Source organism: Taeniopygia guttata, chromosome 19 (assembly GCF_048771995.1).
Source record: "Taeniopygia guttata chromosome 19, bTaeGut7.mat, whole genome shotgun sequence".
NCBI classification, from domain to species: Eukaryota; Metazoa; Chordata; class Aves; order Passeriformes; family Estrildidae; genus Taeniopygia; species Taeniopygia guttata.
This window is the reverse complement of record NC_133044.1, coordinates 7,621,348-7,646,910: the sequence shown is the minus strand read 5'-3', so window position 1 is coordinate 7,646,910 and position 25,563 is coordinate 7,621,348. Positions and strand designations below refer to the sequence as shown.

At 43.9% G+C, this 25,563-nt stretch overlaps 1 protein-coding gene across 6 annotated transcripts in view; it reads right to left on the bottom strand.

The window, feature by feature from the left end:
- Positions 1–24,824, bottom strand: part of CLIP2 (CAP-Gly domain containing linker protein 2) — an 86,993-nt gene extending 62,169 nt beyond the window's left edge. For 3 of the 6 annotated variants that reach the window (XM_002191948.6, XM_012568740.5, XM_072916845.1), the window contains exon 1: positions 12,038–12,194. The gene's annotated coding sequence lies outside the window, so the exon portion shown is untranslated. Of the gene's footprint in view, positions 1–11,963; positions 12,195–24,345 lie in introns of those variants that run through there. The other 3 variants (XM_072916844.1, XM_012568739.5, XM_012568738.5) reach the window with 3 other exon arrangements.
- Between the last annotated feature and the right edge of the window lie 739 nt (positions 24,825–25,563).

Here is a 25,563-nt window from a genome sequence, read left to right as displayed (position 1 = left end):
AATATATATGAGCAGATTTTCAGGAAGCTCTGAACACTGAGCTCTTCCAAATGACACCATGAGGTCATCTTCACCACCCAGAGCAATGCTGCCTGAGCCATCCTGGTCCCACATTAGTTCCTGGCCGAGTGATGCAGCTTTTATACTGCAGAAATATCCTTGGCCTGGGACACAGGCCAGTATCTCCACAGGGCACTGCCCTGCTCCATTAGAGATAACAACGTGCTCTGAGCTCCCATACAGAACCCTCAGCTTCCCAACGGGCTCTATTAGCAGAGCCCTCCTGAAAAACCTGTCTCCAGCTCTTCCAGAAAATTTGCTTCCAGCCAGTAGAGGCTGAACACAGGCAGATATGTGGTGTAACAAACACATGAGCCATCCCTCTTTCCCTGGTACTGAAATCAGCCAGAATAGTCTTTAAGCTCTATCCAGAAACTTCAAAGGAACAGAAAATTTCTATTCTCTATGTGATTTATCATTCCTGTATTCCACCCCATATTACCTGTACAAGCTGTACAATTTGTCTTGCTGCAAAACTTCATGGAAATGTGACTTTCTGCAGATACCCTGTAAAGAAAACCCCATTTGCTCCTATTCTCTATGTTATTTATCATTCCTACTCCCCATATTACCTGCATAAGCTGTACATCTGCCTTCCTGCAAAACTCCATGGAAATGTGACTTTCTGCAGATACACTGTAAAGAAAACCCCATCTGCTCCTCTGGATACTCCAGTGCCACCAGCTCCACTTATTTTGTTTTTATTTCTTTTACAAGATCTCACAAACAAGCATTTTCTAGATCTCTGCTAGATTCTTCCTGCAGTCTTTCCACACCAGGATGAATGGTTCTGTCTGTTCCCACAACCAAGAAAAGCATCCCAGGAAAACAACACGAAACTCGGCTTCAAACGACCAAAATATTCTCTTCCCCATCTTTCCACCAGCAAAGGGGACAGCTGAATGTGTGTCACATAGGCTCAGATCCAGAAAGGGGAAGTGTCTGGGGTGACTTTATGATGATACTTCATGCACACATCTGCTTTATGCCCAGAATGTTGGTGGTATTGTTGAGAGGGACCTGGGACCGTGAGCTCGTTCAGTCGCTCTCTCCATTGTGCCCCAGGATCACTGCCTTGTTCCTCTTGTTGGATTGGGTTTTTGGTGAGCTTGAAGCAATAAAGAGGTTTTCCCTTTCCTTCCCCTCGCCTGCAAGCTGTGCCAGGAATCCTCCTTTTTGTTGGGTTTTTTTCCAGAAACCTCAGAGGAGCTGAACCACCACGAGAAAGGGCATTAAAATCCACCACCTTTGGCTGCTGCAAGAAGGAGACCCACGCCACAAACTCAGCAGGTTTCCCAGCTGCTCTGCTCCAGCCTGAACTCCTCTTCCTTCCCACACACAAAGGGACCCATCACATTTTCCATGCCATGCAGTCAGCCCCTGTCTTCTTCTCACCCAGGCATTTTTGACTTTTTTTGTTCTGCTGTGGGTGGGTAAGTTTCTGGGAGTTCATATCTAGCATTTATTTAATCCTATACCCTCCCTCCCATTGTTTGGGTTTTTTTAATAAACAGTTTTGGGGCTTTTTTCCACTAGTATCAATTTCTCTCATTGGCAGAAGAAAAGGGTGTTACTAGAGGCGTTTTCTCTTTAGAGGAAATGCTCGTTCCAGATCGTAATCTCCTGAAATTTGTCTCCAAAACTGAGATGGGAACTGTTCTCAACTAAATACAGATGTACAGCCAAGAAATACCTTCCACCAGGAGCAAAACATCAGGATACTTGCTTGCCAGATGGAATAACACCTATTCAGGATGGCAATAAGTACAAAGCAGACACCCAGACCCAGCACACGCCCCAGAGGAAAGCCCTCATGGGCATACACAAAATAAGGATCTCTTCACCTTGACTTACAACACCTGCAAGACACAGGGACATGTTTCCAGACACCAGCCTGAGCTGGCCTGAATCCCATCCTGTGCCTGGTGCTTCCTTCTGGCTGGATCTGGATGTAAGAATTGTTTACCCAGCGTGACACCCTGGGCAAGGCATGGGGATTTCACTGTAAGAGCAGACCCATGGAGAATTCCAGCCAGATGTATCTGAATACTGCTCTAACACTTTGGTCTAGATTTAGGTTTCTAATTTTCTAAATTTGAAAATTCACATGTAAGAAATTAAATTTGAATTTTTCACTCAGAGATGCACAGACCTTTTTAGGGATGAGGCCTATAGGAAAAAAAGGTAAAGAACAACATTTAATTATCAGACTGAGGGAAATCAACATCATCATGTTGTCTGAAAGGTTAATGATAACAACAATGCAGAGAAGCAGGACAACATGGTTTTCCAAAATAATTTTGACTAATGCAAATAGTAAGTGACTTCAGAGACAGCTATTTGGATTGGGAAAGGTTAGGACATTAAGGTCTCTCTTTTTACCTATTCCTATCTAAGACAACTTCTTGAGAATCAATTGCTTGTGCCATTATTTAAACACTATTCCATCCTTCCTCATGTTCATGCTAGAGATGAGGAACACCAGGGTTTGGGATGCAGCACATTTGCAAGTGGAATTTCAGCCCTTTTCGGGGCTATCCTGGCTCAATCAACACAAACTCTTTGCATTAGCCTCAAAGGTGTTTCCTCCCCTGATCTCTGTCATTCTCTTCACAATCACTGAGTTTCATCCCCTGACTTTTGTCAGAGCCTCTGAGACTCTGGGTGAGAGCAGACCCACCTTAGAACAGCCCTGCAGCCACCCCTGCTTCCCTTCTGAAAACACCACTGCAGAGGGCAGAAACCTTCAGCATCAGGCACTGTAAATGTTCAGTATGTGAAGCTCAACATCTCCCTGAAAATAAAATGCTAGAGAAGAAATTGATCCCCTGATCGCTGGGGGAGCTCTGCACTCACTTCAATAAGCACACAGAATAAAGGCAAAAAGCTTTCAGAGCCAAATCTGGTATTTCTTTATTAGGCCTTATATAAAACCTTTACTGGCCTAAAGAAACTGGGGGGTTTTTAAAGTTATTTCTTGTTTCTGAGCATTTAGTTGCATCCACTCCATATTTCCAAGCTTTTCTGCACCTTTCCCACTCCCAGGAAAATGAGATTTTCAGGCAGCAAATCCCCATCTCCTGGATATATTACTGCCAGTGTCCCACGGCAGGGACAAGAGCAAGATTTGGTGCCTCAAGCTCACAGCACTGACCAGGCTGCAAAGATGGGTTAGGGATTTCAAGAACAGAATTTTGCCTGAAATCCAAATCCAAGGGCCAGACTTGAAGCACTCAGTCTCGTGGGAAAGGGACAGGAAATGAATCCCATCAGAGACAGGATATGGTAACACCAAACTGCAGCTTTGCTGATAGAGACGGAGATTATGCTGAGAAGAAAAGGCAATTTTAGCTTTTAATTCCTTAAGATGCTCCATCCGATCCAAGGTAATTGTGTCATTCCCTTCTCACTTCTCTGATTAGTTACTCCTGAGAAGCCACCAGAAACCCATTTCTGAAGCAGTGGCAGATTAGGAGTAAATCCTTGCACTTAACTGGAGTATAGAGGAAATGAAAGACACTCATTTTTAATTAAGGTCAGACTCCTCTCCCAAGAAATCCTTTCCTTTCCCATAGAGGGAATGGAGACAGAGTACTGCAGGAATGAAAGGAACATACTGCTCACAGTTACATGTAGGGAAAACCAGGGAATCCTGTCAGCCATCAGGTTTTTTTCTGTCTTGGAGAATTCAAGTAAGTTTTCAGCCATAAAGCTCCATTGTCACTACATAATTTCCCTGACAAGTGTGAAGTGTTGTTAACCTCTATAGAAGGTGTGTTTAGTCTTCTTGCTCATTCAAGTTTTGGAATAATTAGCACAGAATGCCATGAGAAAGCCTAGAGTACTTTTAAATAAAAGCTCAGGTATTTTTAAAACTAATTCTAACCTCTGAGACAGACTAAACATCCTGTGATTTACTGCTAAACCAAGATTTTCTAAAGGAACAATATGCAAAACCCTCCTATTGCACTCAAAAAACCACAATGCAAATCCTGAGGCAAAGTGCAGAAAAAGCTCAAGTACATTCAAGGAAGTAATCACATAACTTGTGGAGTAATTTATGGGCTGGATGAGCTTGTGCTTCTCATGCTGGCAAAATGCCTCCTGAGGACTGATACAGCAGATAGCAACAATTCTGTGCTAATTGCAGAGCACAACTATCTCTAATTTGTGGGAAAAATCCTGGACATGGTCTTGGTTCTGCATGAGTTTCTGCTGCCTAGAGTTCACCCCTGGGGGCAGGGGACAGTGTCCCTGCAGAGATTCATTCAGGGCACGACACCAAAGCTGCAGGCTCACATGGGAAGGGAACAGAATGTACACAGAGGTTTCACAACTGCTGTCCTGCAGGTCAGTTCAAACTTGATTTATTGCCACTCTATTCCATTAGAGAAGGAGGCTTTGATAAAATCCAAGTTCCCTATTCACAGAAAGTCTTATTTGTCAAAAACAGCATCTGGAACAGAAACATGAGGAGAGCAAGCCAAGTGCAGGAGACACAATGATACATGACATATATATTCCATTATAATGGCTTGCTATTCTTCTACTGGAGAAACAATTTCTTTAATTAAATATGAGCTATACAACCACCCACCATGCTATGCATGCTGTGCAGAGCTGCAGAAGGATCTGAACTTTTGGAATTTCCTGGCTTTTGACTGGTGATTTAGCATAGCACTAAAGTTCACTCTGGCACTTTATCTGTTACTAACTGGAGTTCAGATTAATACATATATTTTAACTTGTGCACTTCTATAATCTAACCTCTGTCCTGAACTTTGATTATGAAACAAAACCAGGACCTGGGTCCCTTCTGCCCTTATTTTTCCCTGCTTTTTACAAGGCAGGCTGTGCAGACCAGCCTGTCTGATGGCACTGCAGTTGTACCACTTTAAACTTGCAGAGGATTTGGTTAGTAAGACTAGGATGCAACAGGTTTCTGGTGTGCCTTGGGACACTCTGGGCTTGCCCCTAAAGTCCTCACTGTGCTCCACTGATGCTGACCAGTGTCTGCACACACTCTGAAGTGCACAGGACAAGGCACCATGTTAATGCAATCCTTTTTGTGATGGAGACCTGGTCATCCCAGGATGAAACAGAAGCCTTGCCCTGGGCCACTGCCACTGCAGGTGTAACATCTACAGAATCTCCTCAGAACAACCCCAGTGCAAACACCAAGGGAAACCTGACCCTGCCTCTGCCAAAACCTCAGGCAGGAATGCAGGACACGAATCCACAACCCTGCCCCTGCTGCAGCCCCCTTCCATTGGTTCTGAAACCACTGTACAAGACAGTTCATTCCAGTTTCAGCCTCTGCTGCTCAGGAAAGCCCCCAGCAGTTGCCAGTCCTGATTTATCCAAGCCAACCTTCTGCCCACGTACCTCCTGTGCCCTTTGCACAACTCTGACACCCTCCCACTGTGCCCAGCTCCCAGGAGACAGCTCTGCCCTTTGCCTGCCTCCTCTGTGCCATTTGGAGCAAGCAGTGCTCTCCTTTGAGAAGTCCTGAGACAGGAGACTGGCCAGTTCCATCTCAGCTGACCTTCTCCAAGGCTCCTCACTTGAACTCAGTCTGTTCTAGACATGGGCAACCCAAAGTGCAATGCTGCATCCCAGGCAATCTCACCAGGCCAGGGACAAACTTTATGCCAAATACTATGAGCTAACATAATGTCATTCCTGCAAACAAAGCAACTGTTCACAAAAGTTTAAAGAATAATTAACCCACCTTGACACACTGGGTGTAACAGGAGGGAAGTTTAAAAGTAAAACAGACAATGGTAGAACCAGTTGGGTTGGAAGGGGCAACTGGAGAGTTTGCTTTCAGTAAGTGTGTGTTAATCATGAAGTTTTGTAATTTACCACCTGTAACCTCACTCATCTCTCACAGCAGGAATTTGGATAGCTCACGGACCTTAAAGTACAAGAAGGAACACATCTTATTCAAACTACACCCCTATCATATTCAAATTACATCCCTATCAATGACCAAAATCATAATTTTGACAAGGTATAATACTGACAGATAAGGTCCAATTTGATATGTTATCTCCTCCTGCCACACAGATCCTTTGTCTGCACACCTCCCACCCTGCCTTGCAAAAGCCAAGTTTACTCACATGGAGAGAGGCAAGATCCCCACTCAAAGCCACAGCAGAGGATGGCTCCCTAGTGTGGAGCACACAGGGGGGCTGGGGATTGCAGCTCCTAGGGAGTGGGAAAATAAATCCCCACCCTGTGCAGGCAGATTGCACTGCAGGTGTGGAGACTCAACATGCCACTCCAGCAGGACCTGTTGGGCTGGCAGGAACACGAGAGGTTGCCACATCTGGGCCAGGCTGTCAATCCCCAGCAGCAGAGACCCAGCAGGAGCTGGGACGCTCCTGGTTTCAATCAGGAGCTCCATCCAGACACTGCCATGCCACTGAGAAGCACACACACCAGTCCATGATGTGTAGCTGCCAATAGCCAAAAGGAAAGGGTCTGGATAGACAGATCAGTGCTAAAAATAAGATCTAATTGTTCATATCTCTGGAGATAAGAGCAATGCACTCTGCAAGCAGGTAGGCAGGACAGATGGATCAGCCCACCATACTCCTGGAGTACCACAGCACCACGTGCTCCAGCTGGAGCTTTAGAGTCACCAGCTCCTTCACTTCTCACAGAAACAGGCTCTTTCTATGCCACTAATGCAGGCAAAGCCACAATCATGACTTTGTACAGAGATCAAGATATAATCTCATCTAGCCAGGCAACTACAGTGCCCTTACAAAAGCAGCCTCCCTACACCACAGTGCAGAGCAGTGTGGCACAACATCTCAAACTCAAACTGGTCATGTTTCGGCCAAAAAGGAAGAGCAAAAACTGAGTTGTCACTTCCAACAATGGCAATCAAAGTTGCTGGCACCCTAAGGCAGAGTGCATCACAGCAGTCCACAAACCTGAATAATAAGATCACCAAAAAGGACCATCTGACTTTGACATTTCCATGTAAGTGTGCTGAAGTGCTCCTACACCTTCCCAGCACCCAGCCAATGTGCTCTGGGGAGATTCAGAGATAAAAACTGGAATAGTGCTTGCAGATGCTTCAGAGACAAAGATTAAGCTTGCAGGAGGCATTGATATTGCCAGAATCATTTACTAAAAATACACATAAATATATGTACACATAGAAACAAAGTTTTCCTATGGATGAGACTCAGCAAATTCAAAAAGGTACTACACAGGCCCCAGTAAAATCCCATATAAACAGACACATAAAAGAGTGAAAGGCAAAATATCCTTCCTCCAACAGGCATCCTCTGTCTCAGCAGCATATCCCACAAATGGCTGCATTTTTGTGCCATGTTGTCCATCATTAAATCTCCATTAGGGATGGCTGGTGGATGGGTCATCAGCTAAACATGCCAAACTTACCAGCTGGGGAAAACAAGTCCAGAGACAAAAAAAAAGGCACTTATCCAAGGTTGCAGACTGACCTGCTCCAATTTGCACAGTAAGGATTTCAGTTATAAAACAAATAGCTAAATATTAAATATAGCCAAGGAGGAGGCTTTATTCACCAGGGCCAGCTTTGTGCTGATAAGAGCCACAGTACAGGACATACAACAGCCAAATATGAGGCTACAAAGCCCATTAAACACAACTGGAGAGGTCTCTTTTTCTAGGCAGGTTTGTTCTGCAGGCAGGACAGACCCTGCATCCAGGAGAGGAACTTGCAGGTCACGAATGTGAGTGTTCACAAGGAATGGGAAAGTGTTTGTTTCAACAGGCAGCTGCTTTTTGTGCCTGACAGGCTCCTGAAAAGTTTCCAGTACTAATTACAGGACACAGAAATTGTCAATGGACGATGCAACAGATAAATAGGGGAGGAATATGCCAAAGGAAGAAAGAGAACAGATCAGTCAGAGAAATCCTTTGTCAGTGACTATGTCAGAAGCTGGAAGCCTTCGCTGCCTCACCAGAGGATGTGCTGCAAAAGAATTCATACTGCAAAAGAAATTGTGTTGCTTTTTGTCAGTGAAACACCTTTGTCCTTTGTACAGAAGCAAGCAGACAGGCAAGGTGGCAATGACAACAACAAAACAAAGGGGAAAACATGCATTACAGAAAACAGCTCCCACTGAGCCAGACTGCCCAGAGAGGCTGTGCAAATTCCTTCACTGCTACATTATTCTTTGGAAAAAAAAATCTTCCAACCTCTGCCTTGAATGACAGGTGAAAACAGATCCAATCTGGAACAGACAGATGGATCAGATGACTTTTTGAAGTTTCTGTGAAATCTTTCCAGTGTAACCAATATCCACATGGTCTTTACTACACTATGCAAGTTATTCAGTAAAATAAAATAGAATTCATTTTGACCAAGAGCTCCGGCACAGGCAATACAATTTAATTTGCATTACCTTTTTAAAGGAAGCATGTGTGAAAGCACAGGAAATGGATTTATAAGGAGCAGAAAGGTATTTAAAAGTTCCAAGATCCACATATCCAACATCCCCAGAGCATTTAATTCACAAACCTCAAAGGAGGTCAGAATTACAACATCCTTTTTGGACCTGGGAGAAACAGCAATAAATGATTTTTCTCAAGACTTCTGGAAAAACAGTGGCAGAGATGGCATCACAATCTCCCCGAATAACTAACCCATCAAAGCACTTGGAAGTCCTTCTGAAGTGTTTATTTTATAGACACACAGTATAAATATTTTCAAAAATAATAATTTGGCTTTCACAGGCACAAATGGAATTATCAAGGGAATCAACAGCAGAATTCAGAGCATAAACTCTCAAAATAAACCAAAGTTTAGACTCCCTTTGTGCTTCAGCATACTGGGATGAGGAGATGGAGACTTAATGACAGGCTCAGAAACTGCAACATGGAATTTTGCCAGTCTGTGTCACATTCCTCTGCAACTATGCAGGAGATTAAACATTAGTTCAATAGAAATAAATAAATGAAAATATCACTTTACTTCAGTGCCAGTTCAAGTCAGCATCATATTTAATTCCATCCTTCTGGAGTAAGAAAAAAAAGCAACAAAAATATGACAAAGTTGGCTTTATCTCTTCACACATCTTTCTTTGCTTATGCTGCATCTGAACCAGCCATGGTTGTTTTATAGATACAGTTTCACTTATTTAGAATGGGATAATAAAAACTGTACCAGTGTATGGGATGATTTCCAAAAAGTCTGATGCAGAACCATTGTACTTTGCTGTAGGTTTTATTTAAAACGTTTCAACAGGATTTTTTTTCAGGAATAGGAGAAAGTATCAGTCACATGCACAGAAGTAATTTTTCCACAACAAGAGCTACTGCATAATCATATAAAAGCAAGAAATTCAATCCAGCTCTGAGGGAAGTGCATTTGCTTTGTCCTGTTTAGCATCAACACTCAGCAGAGCACACAGACTGCTCTCAGCAGAACAGGGAAAGGCTCCAAGAGCACGGGGGTGCTGCAGAAAGAGACTTTGTACAATGATACACTGAGAATTCTGTGTGTCTCCATCAGTGTCAGCCACGGAGAAAGAGCTTCCACGTGGGTAAGATAGGAAGGACCCACATGGAGAAGACAGGAATGGAGTAGGACACAAAAAAGACCAAACCCAATTCCTTACTCTAACCTGGGCTTCATGGACAGTTCATCTTTATTCAGCAACTTAATATTGTTGTTTGTAAAAACTGACCAGTAAAACAAAGCCAAAGTCATGCTGGAGCCTGACATCACCAGTACTATCATCCCTGGCTAACAAGACCTGAAATTCTACCATAAATACCACAAGAACAGTGATAAAAGAATAACAGTCAGAGACTGATTACTGGGGACATTTAAGTCAGCAACAGAGGATAAAATAGTGCTCTCAACCCATGTCAGCAACTTCCTTGGTCATTCTTGAGTCCTTGGGAGATGGAGAGGAAAAGAGTCACAAGGTATTTATAAAAGGCATTCATGAAAAAATAGATCTCTCAATAAATATCTACAGGTATCTCTATAGATAAGTGCACACCAGTGTCTAACACAAGTCACATTCAGGTCTAGCTACCCATACCTGGGCTTTCCCACAGCTTTAAAAGTATCTAAACCTTGCCAGGCATTGTACTCTCTGCAAAGTGGTACCAACACCATGTACCTGGGGTATGGAACTCGCTTTATATACCGTCTCCTGTCCTCACCAGAATTATAAAACACCCTCTCAAAAAAAAATTTATTTCCCCAAGTTTCACGGATAGAGGCAGCATTTTGATAAATAAAATCAACAGCCTCAATCAGGAGGTGGAACACATGCCTTGATCCATTTTAACCACGCAATAACACAATGGAAGAATCAACCTGGAATATCCTTACAGAGCCACATCCCTTGGTACCAGAAAAGCCCCTCCTCTGGGCTCTCCATCACTTCTCTGCCAAATCAAAAAGCACAAGTGGGGATAAAGAGGAAACACACCAGGAACTGCCCCTTGCTAGAGTAGATTGTGGCAGCCTCCAAGGCTAGAGGAGCCCATACCAGCCCTTGGCCTCTGTAGATAATCTCATATTGATTGTAAGAGCACCTCCTGAAGAAGCACAGGTTTCCCTTAACTGAAGGCCCCACATCTCTGCTCCTGGGATGACAGACAGGCTCCAGCACAGCTTCTCCCTGCTGTGCTGCAGTGGCTGGTGCTAATGTTGTCACTTGTGCTGTGTCTCAGAGCTGAGCCTTTGAAGTCCTGTACTCCCAGAGATTTCTGGCAGACAGTGACAACTTTCATGAGCACACAGCTGTTTGACGCAGACTCCCTCCTTCCTAATCCCTGGCAGGCTCTAACAGCAGGCAGGTAATTTCTTAAAATGCTGTATCTCAGACCCAGCTGTAAGATCAGGAGCTGCACTATGTTCAAAAGCATCACCACAGCAGCAGTGACAGACCCGTGCTGATTAACGGGGCTCTCTCGGAGCACTGAGGGGAGAGGAATGCTCTTATCAGGTAGCTGGGCAGAGGCTAAGGCCAACAAGCCTAGCCAGGCACCCCAAACACATCTCTGTCCACGTGCAGACCAGTTCTTGAGTTGCAAGTCACCCTCAAGGAAACACTTCTAGCCAGCAGTAACAGATGGAGTGGTAAAACCTGACGTCCATTCCAGCAGGATGAGTTTCTGAGACAAGGTTTGCAGGCCTGTGAGACTGATGCTCAACAGAGCAGCAAATAACACTCGGTGCTGACACAGTGCTTTGTCTCCCAGTGCTTCCAAAACGCCACTGCAGCCTGTCTGGATACTGTGGAGACAACAACTCCTGCCTCTGCCTCCATCCCTGGATGCTGCCCCGAACATCCTTTGCTGTTTTGTGTCAGGAGATGCAAGGGGCAGAGCCCTCCTGCATCTGCCTGTTTGCTCATACCCTGAGCACTATGCCCATGCCAGCAGCTCAGCCTGGGCCTTCCTCAGAAGCACATCTTGCACCAGACAAAAAACCCACATCAGATCCTGCAGGATGTGGTGCTTCATGTCGATATCTGGATCGTCAGACAAGAAAAACCGAGCGAGGACACTGAGCCCAGCAGGCAGTCAAGCTTCCCAAAGACAAAAGACAAATTTCCTCCCATTTCCAACCCAAAACTCGCTCGGCACCGAGACATGGATGCTGACACCCACTCCCAGCTCCGTCTCCATGGCATCAGGCCGCTCCAGGCGCGCGTTTCCCGTGCCCCGGGAGCGCCGAGCGCTCGCCCCGCACCCTGCCCGGGGCTGTGGCTGGGTGCTGGGCCCGAACCCCTCCCGCTGCCGGGCCCGAGGAACCCAGCCGGGATCCGGCCCGCCGAGGATGCTCGGTGCCTTTCCCAGCCAAGGACAATGCGCGGCGGCCGAGCCGCCCATCGGTACCGAGCGGCGCATCCCCGCTGCCCGCGCTCCTCCCGCACCTTCTCCCTTCATCCCTCCTTTGTTGTGCTTGTCCGGCCGGGCGCTGCCGTCCCTCCCGCCGTGTCCCCCTTACCCTGGGGCTGCCCGGGGCTCGGTGCCGCCGCAGGATGCGAGCGCGGCCGGCAGCCGCCCTGCCACTCCCTGCGGGGCCGAGCGGCGGCGGGGGGCGGGCCCTGGGCGGCGGCTGAGGGGGAGGATGCGGGGCCGCACCGCCGCTCTCCGCCGCTCCCGCCCCACGCGAACAAAGGGGCCGGGCCGGGGCCGCCCCCGCCGAAATCCTCCTGCTTGCCGGGCCCTGGCGCCTCCTGCAATCGGGTGGAAAGGCAGCGAGGAGGCTCCTCCTGGCTGCCCGCAGCTCCGAGCGCTCCTGACCTAAAATCCGAAATAATCTTAAAATCAGCTTTTGGTCGCTGGAGCGGCCGCCTCCCTCCCCGCGGCACTGGGAAGGAGGAGCTCTCCAGGCACACCTGAATTTAGGTGGTAGCGATTTTGATTGATACAAGAAGGGAAGGGCAGGAGGTGCTTCCAGTAAATAAAAAGGAGACACACCCCCCACCCCCCAAACTATCCAGGATTTAATGGGGAACGCAGCAAAGACAACACACCTGCAGCCTTGCAAAAGTCGTTCATTCAAAGCAAGGATGGCCGGGCTGAGGTGGTGACCATCACTTGGCATTCAGCACTTCCTTCTGTTCCCTCCCAGAGCCCTGCCCGGGCTGACATTGCATAGTTATATTGTATTTATAACAGACGCAGCTGTTATAAATGAAACGGAGCAGGCCCATACAATCATTATGTTTAGCTTAAAACCCCTTTAAGCTCATAGGGTCCAACCACTCCCCCAGCACTGACAAGTCCACCACTACTCCACGTCCACAGGGGCTAATTCTACACATCTGTTAAATCCCTCCAGGGACAGTGACTCCACCACTGCCCTAGGTAGCGTGTGCCAGGACTTCACAGCCCTTTTGATGAGGAAATTTATCACAATATCCAATGCAAACCTCCCCTGGTGCTACTAGAGGCTGTTTTCTCCTGTCCTGTCCCTGTTCCCCGGGAGCAGAGCCTGACCCCACCTGGCTGCACCCTCCTGCCAGACAGCTGTGGGGAGTGAGAAGGTTCCTCCTGAGCCTCCTTTTCTTCAGGAAAAGGAGCATCCCCAGCTCCCTCAGCCACTCCTCATCAGACTTCCCTTTGCAGCTCTGCTGCCTTTCTCTGTACACGATCCAGCACCTGTCTAGTGCCTGTGCCCTCAAACTGCATCCCTCATTTAGACAGGAGTGGAAGTGCTTTGCACAAGGGCCATAACTTTACTCAGTGTACTTTATTACCTCTACAGACACCCACATCACCCAAGGGGCAGCCCAGGATATTTTGCACATCAGATGCTACGGTGGAAAGCCCCAGGGTATGCAGAAACAGAGGAGGCTCCCACCCAGCAGCAATCCCCAGATTTGTTGCTGTGACGCTGCTCTGTTTTGCCTGCGGGAGCCCAAAAAAAACAGAGATAGAAATGAAAGAGGTGCAGGCACCAAAGCTGAGGTCAACAGAGCATCATCCAGAATATAAAATTTGACAGTCCTGGCTTTAGCAAGATGATCCAGTCCCAGGAGGCAGCTGTAGGCATCCTCATTTTTCATCTTGCAGAGAGGAAGCCAAAGTAAGAAGTGAAATGGCTGGTCCAAGCCAAAAATAGAACCTGAAGCACCTGACTTCAACGCCTCTGCTTCAACTGCTAGTTAGCTGCATTTTCCTGACATTTTCCTACATCCAAGCTCAAGTCATTGCTTTGCAGTCTGTATACAAGAATTTTTGTCTCCTCTCCAATCTATAGTTGCCTAGGGAGACAGTATGGTGCCAGGAGAAGAGTGAGATGAGAAGGTGCCTATTGAATCAGGCTTGGGCTCCAACAGGACTTCTCACTTCTCCATCCAGCTCCCCCCCCTTATTTGCCAGTTCAGTCAGTCCCTATCCTTAGTTCCAAATCCCTTTCCTTATCCAAATGGTGGTAGAGCAATGATGGTGACCTCCCTTTGTGAGGCTAACAAGAAGCATTACATGCAGACATGCATTTGGTAAGGAGGAGTATAAATTTAAAGAAGTTCTGGGGGAAAAAAAATCCTCTTTGATATTTTCAGGTGCTTCAGGACAGGATTTCAAATCAAGAATTGCTTAGAGGTTAAACCTCATTTTTGATCAATTGTACAATTTTATGCTCAATTTTATATACATTCATTTGTGCTCAGTACTAATAACTTCCACATAAATGTTTAAATTATAGCCCTGCTCTACATGACAAAGAAGGTCAGGAGGTCTGGGGTTATATTTTGCCTGCAAAAAGTATGTGGTACACACAGCAGCTCTGGAGGGAGAATTAAGCCCACTGGCTTCAATACAATGAAGCTAGAAAAAAGTTCACAGCTCTTGCAGTCATTTCCTTGAATCATTTTGACAAATCTGCCTCTCTGACTAAACTTTCTCTGGGGAATTTCCACAGAGAGCAAGAAAGATTATCCAGGGACAGAGCTCTGGCAGTGATGTGGCTAAAGTTCCTGTAGACTTGAATTTGTGGCTTCACTGAAGTGCTCTCCCACGAAGCTGTCCCTCAGCTTTTGTTGTACCTGCTTGTCACAAAGCTTCAGGATGACTATAAATGTTGAAATGCTATCATCCCACAGACACTACTATTTCCCAATAACCATTTATTTATTCACAGGGCCTTATGTGCAGGCCCTCACTGATGTCCTAGACATGGGACAGCACAGGAGACACATAAGTTTCAGCCTGTGAAGATGTGAGGACTTGTTAATTTTACACAGGTGAGCAGAATAATGACTTTAATTAAACAATTATGAGTAGAGAGCTGGTATGTGATCTCTGACGTCTCTGGGCTATCACATTTGCCTGATAGTACTCTCTACTACCCTCTTGTTTTCTGTGATATGATATATATCTTGTTTTGAAAAGTGGTTTCTCACAGATAGGCAAAACTGTCTCCACTTGACTGATCCATTACTGTGATTTGACAAGTATTTGCATTAGCTGTTGGGATCTCTAAAAAACTTCACTGCTGTTCTCCTTTAAATTACTGTGACAAACAGAAGCCTCACACAGACAATGTAATGTAAAAACCAAGGGAATATTCATGCCTGCACCTAGGGAAACAAGAAGAGCAAACATTTTGTGTTTTGCTGTTATCTATATTGTTTAAATAAAGAGAGCCAAAATGGTCAAGTACCTTTCCATTTTATTTACCAGCATCAGAGACAAAGCACCTCTCCACAAAGAGCTGGTGAGACACTCAACTTGTCAAATACCAGTAAGTTACCCACCCTAATGCCCCAATCCTTCACTTGTTCCCCAAAGGCAGCAACCTTTAAAGATGACAGTTCACATAAAGGCCACATGAAGGGCTGACAGCAAGACCCCAGATGCCAACAAGGGCTTGAGTTGAATCCCTTCATTCTCTTCTCCACCACAGGCCTAGAAATCCCTGCCTATGTACTGTGGGAACTGAGTGGTGGCAGAAATGATATTTAAAAATATTGCACAACTTCATTACTGTCAACTTTCAGTTACGTGATTTCCAACACCTCAAAGGTGCAGCTGCAATGACAGCATAAGTTCCCACTGTTCATTCAGGCTGACACTATAAAGAGCCTTCTGCATCTGGGGGCAGAACACAAAATTCCAGCATTGGTGGGAGGAACAAGATTAAAGCAGTGATCTGAAGAAAAGCTGTTTTTTCCCTTTGATTACAGAGCTGCTGAAAGACCTTCTTATCTTGAGGATCAGTGGCTGCTTTAGGCCTTAGTCATTCTAGGCCAAGACTAAACTTCAGAAACTTCTTATAAACAGTCTTTAAATTAAAATTAATATCTTGCATAGTTGCAATGATTCAGCCAAGTGGCAATGTGTTTTCAGGGATTTGTTATCTGACCCAGAGCCACCACAAAGCCTCTAATATCCAGCAGATTCTGTTGTATCTAGATAGGTGAGAGAAACCTCTCATCTTCCAACATTTATATCCAAGCCAACTGTCTAGGCTTTCTATGTAATGAGTACATAGGAACAGGCACTGGGGTAGAATTCCCATCATCGTACTGCAGACACCTAAAATGGATGAATTGCTCTCTAATGATGCACCCTTCCATCCATGAATTAGAGATACTTGAGAACTAGCCAAATGAGATGTTTAAAGTTAAGTGATGTGAATCCCACTCATCTCCCTTCCAGAGACACTCAGCCCAGCTGATGGTGCTTATTTGGGTACACAAAGCTCAGAGGGTGTGTTGGGTACACTCTTGTCTGAAGGCCTCACTTTGTTCTGTTTCACTGGAAGAAATGAGACTGTTGGCCAGGATCCAACATGGGCAAGGTCTGGCTCCAGGACCCTTTAGGGGAACACACATGGCTTGTGCAGTGCACTGGAAAGTGCTTTGTGAAAGGCTTTCTACCAGCTGACTTCTGTGAGTTCCTGTATATTTCTTAACATATAAAAGGAAGTGTGGGTAGAAACATGTTGAAGGATCATGGCAGTTCTTATTAATTATAAAGATCAAGAGGAGCTCTTACTGCTTTTTTAGTGTGTTTCCTATACTGAAATTAGTGCATTAGCTGTTACTTAAACTCCAAGCATCAGTATAATTTAATCATTAACACAGTCTAGTTCCTGTTGTTCCACATTTTGAAAGTAAACTACCTTGCTGCAGTAGCAGTGGTTCTGAGGAATGTGGGACAGTGCTCCACACAAATACAAAACAGTAAGTTGGATCACGCTGCACAATTGAAGAAATAGTGCCACTTTCATCACAAAGGCTGTTTCCTGCCCATGAGCCCAAAGGCAAGTGTATGTTCAGAGAAATTCAGCATCCATTAAGTGAAGACCTTCTGAAAGTCTGTGTTTGTCCAAATACCCTATGCAAGTTCACACTGGCAGTGGAGAACTTGGAATAGCTCTTTTATTAAGTCAGTAGATTTCGTCTGAAGATGAAGTTCCTCTTTACAGATGAAGTAAATGAGTCATATAGAGGCGAAATATCTGTGAACATAGCTGTTCATTCAGCTGAAACAGAAATGTGTTGGTTGACATCTGCATTTCAGAGTCAAACATCTACACTAAGCATGACTGAAAAAAAGTAACACAGGAGGATCAGAGCATGGAGAGACTGAAGGGAGATTTGGCAGTAATGAGCCTAACATCTTATTCATGGGTAGCAGGGAACAACACAGCAAAAAAACAGAGGTTAAGTAGTGAACAAACCATTCCAGCACAGTACTACATATTCATTTTTCCTGTTATTGCCCTAAACCTTGTTGCTTGTCTAAATCAAGATTAAAGAGAAGACTGTCCTTTATTTGTTCATTTTCAAAGATCAGGGCAACTGCCAATTGCACTTACCCAGGCTGGTATAAGATAAAAGAGACTTGTAAGCCTCCTGACCACAAAGGTGAGCAAAAACCACCTTATTTTGTAGACTTGGAATCAAATTTGAGAGGAATAAGTTTATTGTCCAAGGGCCCTCTAACACACAGAATCCAGGTAACCAGATCCTGGGCATTATGTTCTTCATTCAGTTCATGCACTTCTCTTTATACACATTCAAACCAGAGAAGAAAGCCAGCTTTAGGGCTCCCAGTGTGGTGTCATATGCTCTATTGATGAGGGGAAGCATAGCCTGTTTTATAAACCTCTTATAATTCCCTGTATAGTTCCATGTGTCCTCCAAAAAGCAGAGAGACAAAGATCCACCATAACAGGGCAACAATTCATTTTTCCAGTTGTCAAAGCATCATGGGCATGCCTGCAAACTCTCCAAGCTCAGTCTCTGTGCATTGCAAATCAAAATTCCTTCTGCATCAATATTTTTCATTGGATGTCAAAAAGTTATTCCCTTCTATATACCTCTTCTTGTTGTCACCAGGGGTGTCAAGATTTATTGTGCTCTCTGACCTCATCAAATAAGTTACGTAACAAACTGGAGCCAGCCTGTACTTGATGAGAAAAAAGAAAAAAAGCTGTTTATATCCATGTTGTTTGGGCCTTGCCACAAAGACTCTTTTAGACCCAGAAGAAGCACCAGCTGTTTTCTAGCAGAGCTACAGAATGCACTGCGAAAGGCAGGAGAATCCTGCTTCCTTTCCATGAACTGGAACTTGTTAGAAGATCAAAGCTGAGGGACAGGAACCAGGATGAAAAAGTTTCCTACCTCTGTCCAAGACTTCAAAAAAGATTTCAGTACCTACAAGTAAAGCTGTGTTTAATGGGGAAGGGGAGGGACACAAGACTTCAATTTTGACATTTAAGCCAGGCTTTTAAAATGCTGTCAGCAGGCAGTGCCTGGGTGTGTTTGGATTGCTGCTGTGGCTGTGGGCACTGACCACTGAAACATCTGGTTCAGTTTCTCTGCCTTTAATTCTCCAGAAAAACAAAACCATCCTTAAAAATGCTCTGACACTGTAATTTAACATAGGGAACACTTTTCCAGAAGATCCCAAGGAACAGAAGGAGCAATCTTTTAACAACTTGCAGATGAGAAAAGTTGAAGGCTCACAGTCCTGTGCAGGATCACCTAGAATCCACTGATTTCCAGTCACCAAAGCAGGCAGTTGGACCCAAACAGGTTTGTGTAGTGGCTGTGATGTAAGTCTCACAATAATGAGCTCTGCCAGAGCTGTATGTGAGGTATGGAATAGTACCAATTCTCCTGTGTAAGGCAGGAGGAGTCTGGAAAAGGTAGGAGGCTCTTAACAGTACAACTAACTGCCCTCTGCTTCCTGCCAAAAAAGGGATACTTTTAATTAAGGAATGATTTCAACCAAAGACCATGTCTAACATAATTTAAATACCCCAGTAATGGACAGAGCATAAATACCCAGCCCAAACCCTCTGCACATCATGTTTCAGTACTGATGGAATAGGCTGTTATCCTGTCACCAGGAGAGCACTGGAGAATCATCCACTGATCCCTGGTGTCAGTTCTTATTGAGATGGTAAAAGGTTTAAAGAAAAGGTTTATTAAAAAGAGGTCATTTCTTTATGCAGAAATATTATTTAAAAAATTATAAAAAAGAGGTTATTTCTTTATGTAGAAATATTATGTCCTGTGACAGGACAGTAGCAAGATGCCCCAGATGACCTCACTCACCAAGTGGATACTGCTGCAGGGATTGCCAGGGGCAAAGGGCATCTGGCCTGTTCCAGTCAGTAATTCACCTGTACCTTTAATTTCACATCCTCTGCAATACTTCTAAGAATGTTTGTGGTAACAGAACAGAAATAGCAGGTTACTATCTGAGATGTTTATTGAAGAAAAGAAATAAGAAATTAATAGAACCTTTTTTTTTCTATGCAAAACACAAATATGACTTAAGCCATGTAATGCTCATTTAGCCTGCTAAGAAAAGAGATGCAGATACTTACAAACTGGGCTTAAAATGTCATGGAAACAGCTGTCCTCCCAACAGACTGAAATTCATTTATTTGTTGTATCCAGACAAGTTTGACAGAAAAAAACCCCTGCATTCACACCTATGTATCACACCAAACACTGTGATTTTTAAGCAGACTATAAATACCAACCCAAAATCCAAACAAATGATTGTACCTTGTTGGGGTTTTTTTGTTTGTAAGTGAGGTGGATTATTAATACTTTGTGACACCAAGGTCATAAAACAAAGCCATATTGCACTTCCAGAGAGAATTGCCTTACAAATGACAAACTGCTGTGACTTTCAGGTCCCAATAGTCAAGGAGTTGAAGTCTAACAATTTCCCCACTTAGAATTCCCAGCTCATGCAGATCCTTCTTTACAGGGCTGGTGTGATAAAGCCCTGAAGTTGATTCCATGGAACATAAAGAGGATATTAGAGATAACCCCTGTAAACAGCACTTCAAACTTGCAGAGCAGTTTCACTCTCCCTATCCCCACATTGCTAAAAAAACATATTGCTGCATTTAAAGACCAATTTTTGTCCGTGGTTGATCTAGAAGTACATAAGCAGGTCAATCTGGGCAGCAGATGAAAAGAAAGTAGAACCTTGTTAGATTCACTCCATCATTCCTGCCTTGGGACTGTGCTGTTTTGAGAGGTGTCAAGAGTAAGAAAAATCTTGTAAGCCTATATCCCAGAAGCAGATAGAAGAGTGAAATACTTCTCCTGTACCAGTGTGGGCTTGCAGGAGGCAGGTGTCATTCCCAACACAAAACAAGGCCTGTCCCACAACAATTCTGCCGTTTGTTTTCACAGGAAATGTGCCTGGAGACTGCCAAAGCCAAGGCCCAGCAAGGACATGCTGCCACCCAGCTCTCCTGGAAGTGCCTGATCTCTGCAGCAGCAGTTTGCAATCACAGCAACACAACCCACGTCCCGCAGCTGGCTGTGTTTGGGCTTGTCTCAGTGAGAGAGATGATTTTGTCACCCATTGCCATGAAACTTCATCCAAGCACCCGGTGCTAGGAAGCACATTGTGCTCCCATCCTGCTGAGTTCAACAAGGAATAGCAGCCCAAATTTAGCAAAAGTCATAAATCCAGGTTTAACTCCACCTACAGGAAATCAATTAGATTAATCAGTTCCACAGCAAGTGTGCACTGCTGTGCTGTGACTTTCAGGTGCACAATTCCCTAATCAGGATCGAGCCTTTCCCAGTGTTACATTTTTTGAGGTGCAGTGGGATGTCATTAAGAGACAGCATAAGCTTTTAGTTTCTAAACCCTTCATTTCTTCAATAAAGATCCACTTTGCTGCAGCATAGGATTTTCTAATTATACTCTTCCCTTCTACTCTGTTTCCCAGCTGCATTAAGAAGTCAAATACCTTGCTTACACTGACTGATGTATTGGGGAAATAAAGTCTACTTCTGGCAGCTATCTTTTCAATCATTCATCTCCATAAAATTCCTGTTCTAATAAACTTATTTATCATCTACAACCTAGACCAGGTGAGGTGTATCTTGTTCCTCTGTACACCTTTCACTTGATGTGCATGTGTACACACAATGTGCTGTAGCACTGTACCCTGAGGTTATTTTCTATAAGCAATATTTCCATTCTGAGATGAGGTTTACTAAGCGCAGCTGAGATTATTACAATGCACTAAAACAAGGGAAGTTCATAAGGGGCATTTTGCTGTATTCTGGTTGTATTAGGTCAAACTATCCACTCACAGTTAAGCCCATTGAAGCTTCTGGCAGATAATCTGTACAATCAATTCCATTTTTAAAGCTGCTATTTTACAACAAAGATTGTGTTTGCAGCTCTGCATTTCTCTGTTCCACTCCAACAAGTCTCCTGCAGTGAAAGAACTCAGTGCAGGTGATATCTGTGTTGCTGTATCACCCATCAACAGGAGATGAACCCCTGGAGAGCAGAGAAAGCAACTGCTCAAGCCCAGCTCACATTCACCCTAATGACAATATGTAACATTTTGTGACTTTTCAGCACCTTTATCACCTTATGCAATGACATTTCAGGAGGTTTTAAAATAGGAATTACTGATCAGACAAAAAGGGATGTCTCTGAAGAACAGTATAGTCACAGAGGACTTAGAGCACATAGTTTATACAGCCCTACTGCTTGGGAAGCACCTTGCCTAAGAATCCTCCTCTAGGGCAGCAATAAACCATATTTTACATTAATAACAACTGAAATGCTGAGCAAATGTATTGAACTACTTGGTTTAATTTAAGAAGTGGATGAAATAATAAAATAATCACCAATATCCATTGTAGGGGTAGAATAATCTGCATTTCATGTTTAGGGATTAATATTCTTCAAAATGTAAGATCTTTTTCTGGGCTATTGGTCAACTTGTATTTAACCAAACCTATAAAGTGTCATACACAAATACCCTGCACTTACAAACATGTAAATATATGCATATAGACATGCTTATTAATATGCATAAACTCTGCACAAATGTAATTGTTTAAGTCATTAAAAGAGGAAATCAAATGTGCTCAGTATAGGGAATAAAGGCTGAACTTCTCTCTTTTTGGGCAAGACATTTCAAACTTTCCTGGTTCAGTTTGCCATATGTATATTGGCAGCATCTTTTTTCCAGTAAATGTGCCACCTAGATTAAAGATGTTTTTAGCCATTCAGGTGAAGTTTCTATCAAAATGTCATTGATAAGCATACCTGCAGAACTGGAAAGCCAAATATCAGAATAGAATTGGAAACAATTATGAAAATACATCTACAAACTGACCTGTTCTTAGCTGATATGAGTACTGAATTCAGGGACTGTCTTAGGAGAATTATTAAGGAGAATCCAGAAAGGGTGTAGGAATCAGTCTCAGATCTCAGCTCTGGTACCAGTATAACAGTAAAAAAAAAAAAAAAATCTGCATGAAAAGCTTTGCTTGGCAGCCTGGAAATCTCCAGGACAAATGATGTTTAGGGAATAATAGTTCCTAAAGCCCAGGAAAAAATACCCATAGTAAATACCTTTGGTACTTACTCATATGGGTAAGAAAGTAGTATTTGACATCCCTTCACTTCATCCATTAAGTCTTCAAAGTAGGAGCTCAAGCACAGTAACCAACAGGGTAAACACTACAATATTATTTTTGCATATCCCTTCTATGAAATCTGAACAAAGTGCCAAGACAAGGAGCTGCAAGAAAAATTAAACTAATGTGAAAGAATCTTGATAAACTCTTGAAACTTATAGAAAAATCAAGGTGTGATTCACCTATGACAAGAGATCGTACAACTATACATTCATCTGGACAAAAAATAATAAGAAAAAAAAAGGTGGGGAAGAGACTGAAAACCAAGCTTTAGCCATCAAAAATTTCAGTTCAAACTGAAATGTTTTAATTCCTTAGTTACAAACTGCTTGAAACAAGGTATTACAAAGTCAGCTGTTCCTCAGTATTGGCTCCAGACAGCACAGCTCACACTGCAGTCACTGGACTAAACCCTCAAGCCCTTTCCTCTCTCCTCTGTTCTCCTTGTCAGTGAGGCCAGAGGCATCAGCAACCACAGCAATAAAAAGCACTGGCAGTGGTTGCCTCCCTTCATGATTCCAGGAGAACAGCTCATATTTTATTCATGAAAAACGAGGCCTCTGGAGGACTAAGCAAAAAAAAAAAAAAAAACAGGAAGCAAATATTTCTTGGGGACAGTTGGTCACAGGCTGGCAAGTGTCCAGGACATCAAGAAGGACGGGCAGGGAAAAGCATGAAAGCTGCTTTCCTTCCAGCCTTCCTGCCATGGTAGGAAGGAGGATCACAAAGGGCAAACTGCACCCAGAATGTCCATGTGGTGACCCAGGAGGGAACACACTCAGCTGGTGTCCTGCAGTGGGGATCCTGCAGGGAGTCACTGCCTCAGAGGGGGAATCCAAGATATGCAGTCAGCACAGATGCATTACAGGATGGGATCCACCCAAGTTTAGTTAGGAGAGCTTAATATTTACTCCAGCCACTTGCACAAGCTCTTGCTTTCAATTCTCTGGGTAATTCCTCTCCCCACTTTCCACACTTCACTCATGTCCCAAAATTATATCACTCTAAATATTGTTTTGCAAGTGCCTTTAAAATAGGACTAAAGGCACTTGCAAAACTGCCTTTAGAATAGGAATGCCTTTAGAATAGGAAAATGCCTTTTAGAATAGGACCACACCTGAGGCCAGAATAAGCACCTTAATGGGAAAAGAGATCTCTTCCCAGATAGAGAGAACGCCCTCTTCCATTTCCTTGTGTCCCCAATAACAGACCACCCTTATTATCAGTAGAGAAAACAATCCTCTGCAATCCTTTGCTTTCCTGAGAAGATGACCTGCACCTCTGAAGGTGCAGATGTCCTTTGTCATCTCTAGTTATGTGCAGAGGAACAACAATCAGTCCTTCACAGCTCAAACCCAACACCAGCACTGGCTGTGCCTCCCCTCAGGAGCCTTTCCACCAGCACTGACTGCTTCTGAACTGTAATTATTTTGCACAGGACACTAACAAAAACTTTCTGAGAAGCCTGAGGTTCCTGTGAATTCTGGAACCTTAAGGGAAAGAAAGATGCTACCTGTTACTTTCTGTCAGACTTCCTAAAAGACGACACATGCAGAAGAGTTATCTCTTGAAAACTACAGTAGAAATGTAATATTTTACATTAACATACCTCTTTCATTGCTTTAATTACTGCCTAGTGAATTTTAGCCCTCAGAATACCTCCCCTGCAGGGCTGAGCAAATGAGGAACAAGTCATAGCAGGGCAGTCAGAATGAAAGGAAAAGGAAAAACCAACACAATAAAAACCCACACACATGAGGAGAGGCAGAAAAATGCAAGAGAGAGATCTGAAGATAGTAACTCCTTTTTTATTTTTGTTACATTTTCTATCATGAGCACTTTAAATCAAACCAGACTCGACTCTTACCTTGACCTTTTGCTAAATTCATCCTTTATGCTTTAGGAACTTGCCTTGGAATACAGCAGCTCTCCCTTCTGATACTTCTAAACCCATGCTCTGCAGACTTGAATGAATCCAGAGTTCCACAGACTGGAATGGATGTTAAATCCTGGACTGTTGATAAACAACAACACTATTGCATTTCCATCTGTGACATTACAGAATGAATGCAGATGAATGTTAAGATTTATTCTGTTGCATTCAGCCAAACAAGGTCTCTGATGAAGTTTTGCCCAGCATTTAAGAGACTAGATGCAGCTGAAATGAGTTGTATAATGTCATGCAGTACCAATTAGGGGCAGTCAGTGGAGAATGTTCCCAGACTGCTAATGCAAGGAATGAGCACAAGGAAGTACAAATGCTGGATGCACTCTGGCAGTATTGTGCTGTGTCATGGCTACATGGTGTCTGACCAAAAATCAAGCAATACTGTAACATTAAAAAGTACAATTCACTTTATATCAGATTTGTGGCAAATGTCTTTTGAAGTTTCTGATAAACATAAATCAAGCCAGTCCACATTCCCATTTCTATGGGAAACAGAAACCAAGTGTTACGTCTGAAAACACAAAGAGAATGACACACTGGTAAAAGAATGGATGAACCCATATTGCCTACCTCCATTTCAAACTCTTGAACTGTACCATTCATCAGAGCCCCCAGACAATTCCTCTGGTTCTGCACCAGCCTGGGGCTTAGTCTTCAAGCAGAAAACTCACAGAGCCATTAGGTTCCTTCTTCTTCATGAAGATCCTTCCCCTTACACAAGAAAGCCCCAGCAAGCACTTGCTCTGCAGGATGCTCATTGCAACATCTACATTTGGCAGTAAGTCACCCACAGAGTCACTTTCTCTGCTTCCTCAGTTGAAAAGTGAAGGCTGTGTCCTCCCTGGAGGCAAACAGAACCCTGCTGCAGTCACTAATGGTGACATAAGATCCTGACATGTAGGAGAAAAGGTGGTGCTCCATGCCAGCCCCAGCTGCAGGTGCTCCCAGGGAAGCTGCGCCAGAAGAAAAGCATGGCAAGCACAGAAGATCATTCCCCTCTCCTACACTTTCAGCTTCATCAACCGTTTTAGGAGCCAACAGCTGCATTTTGACATCTAGGAAAAATTAATGTGTAGAGAACTTACCTGGTTTTGCAGACAAAAGAGGAATTCTATGAGAAAATAAATTCTCTTGGAT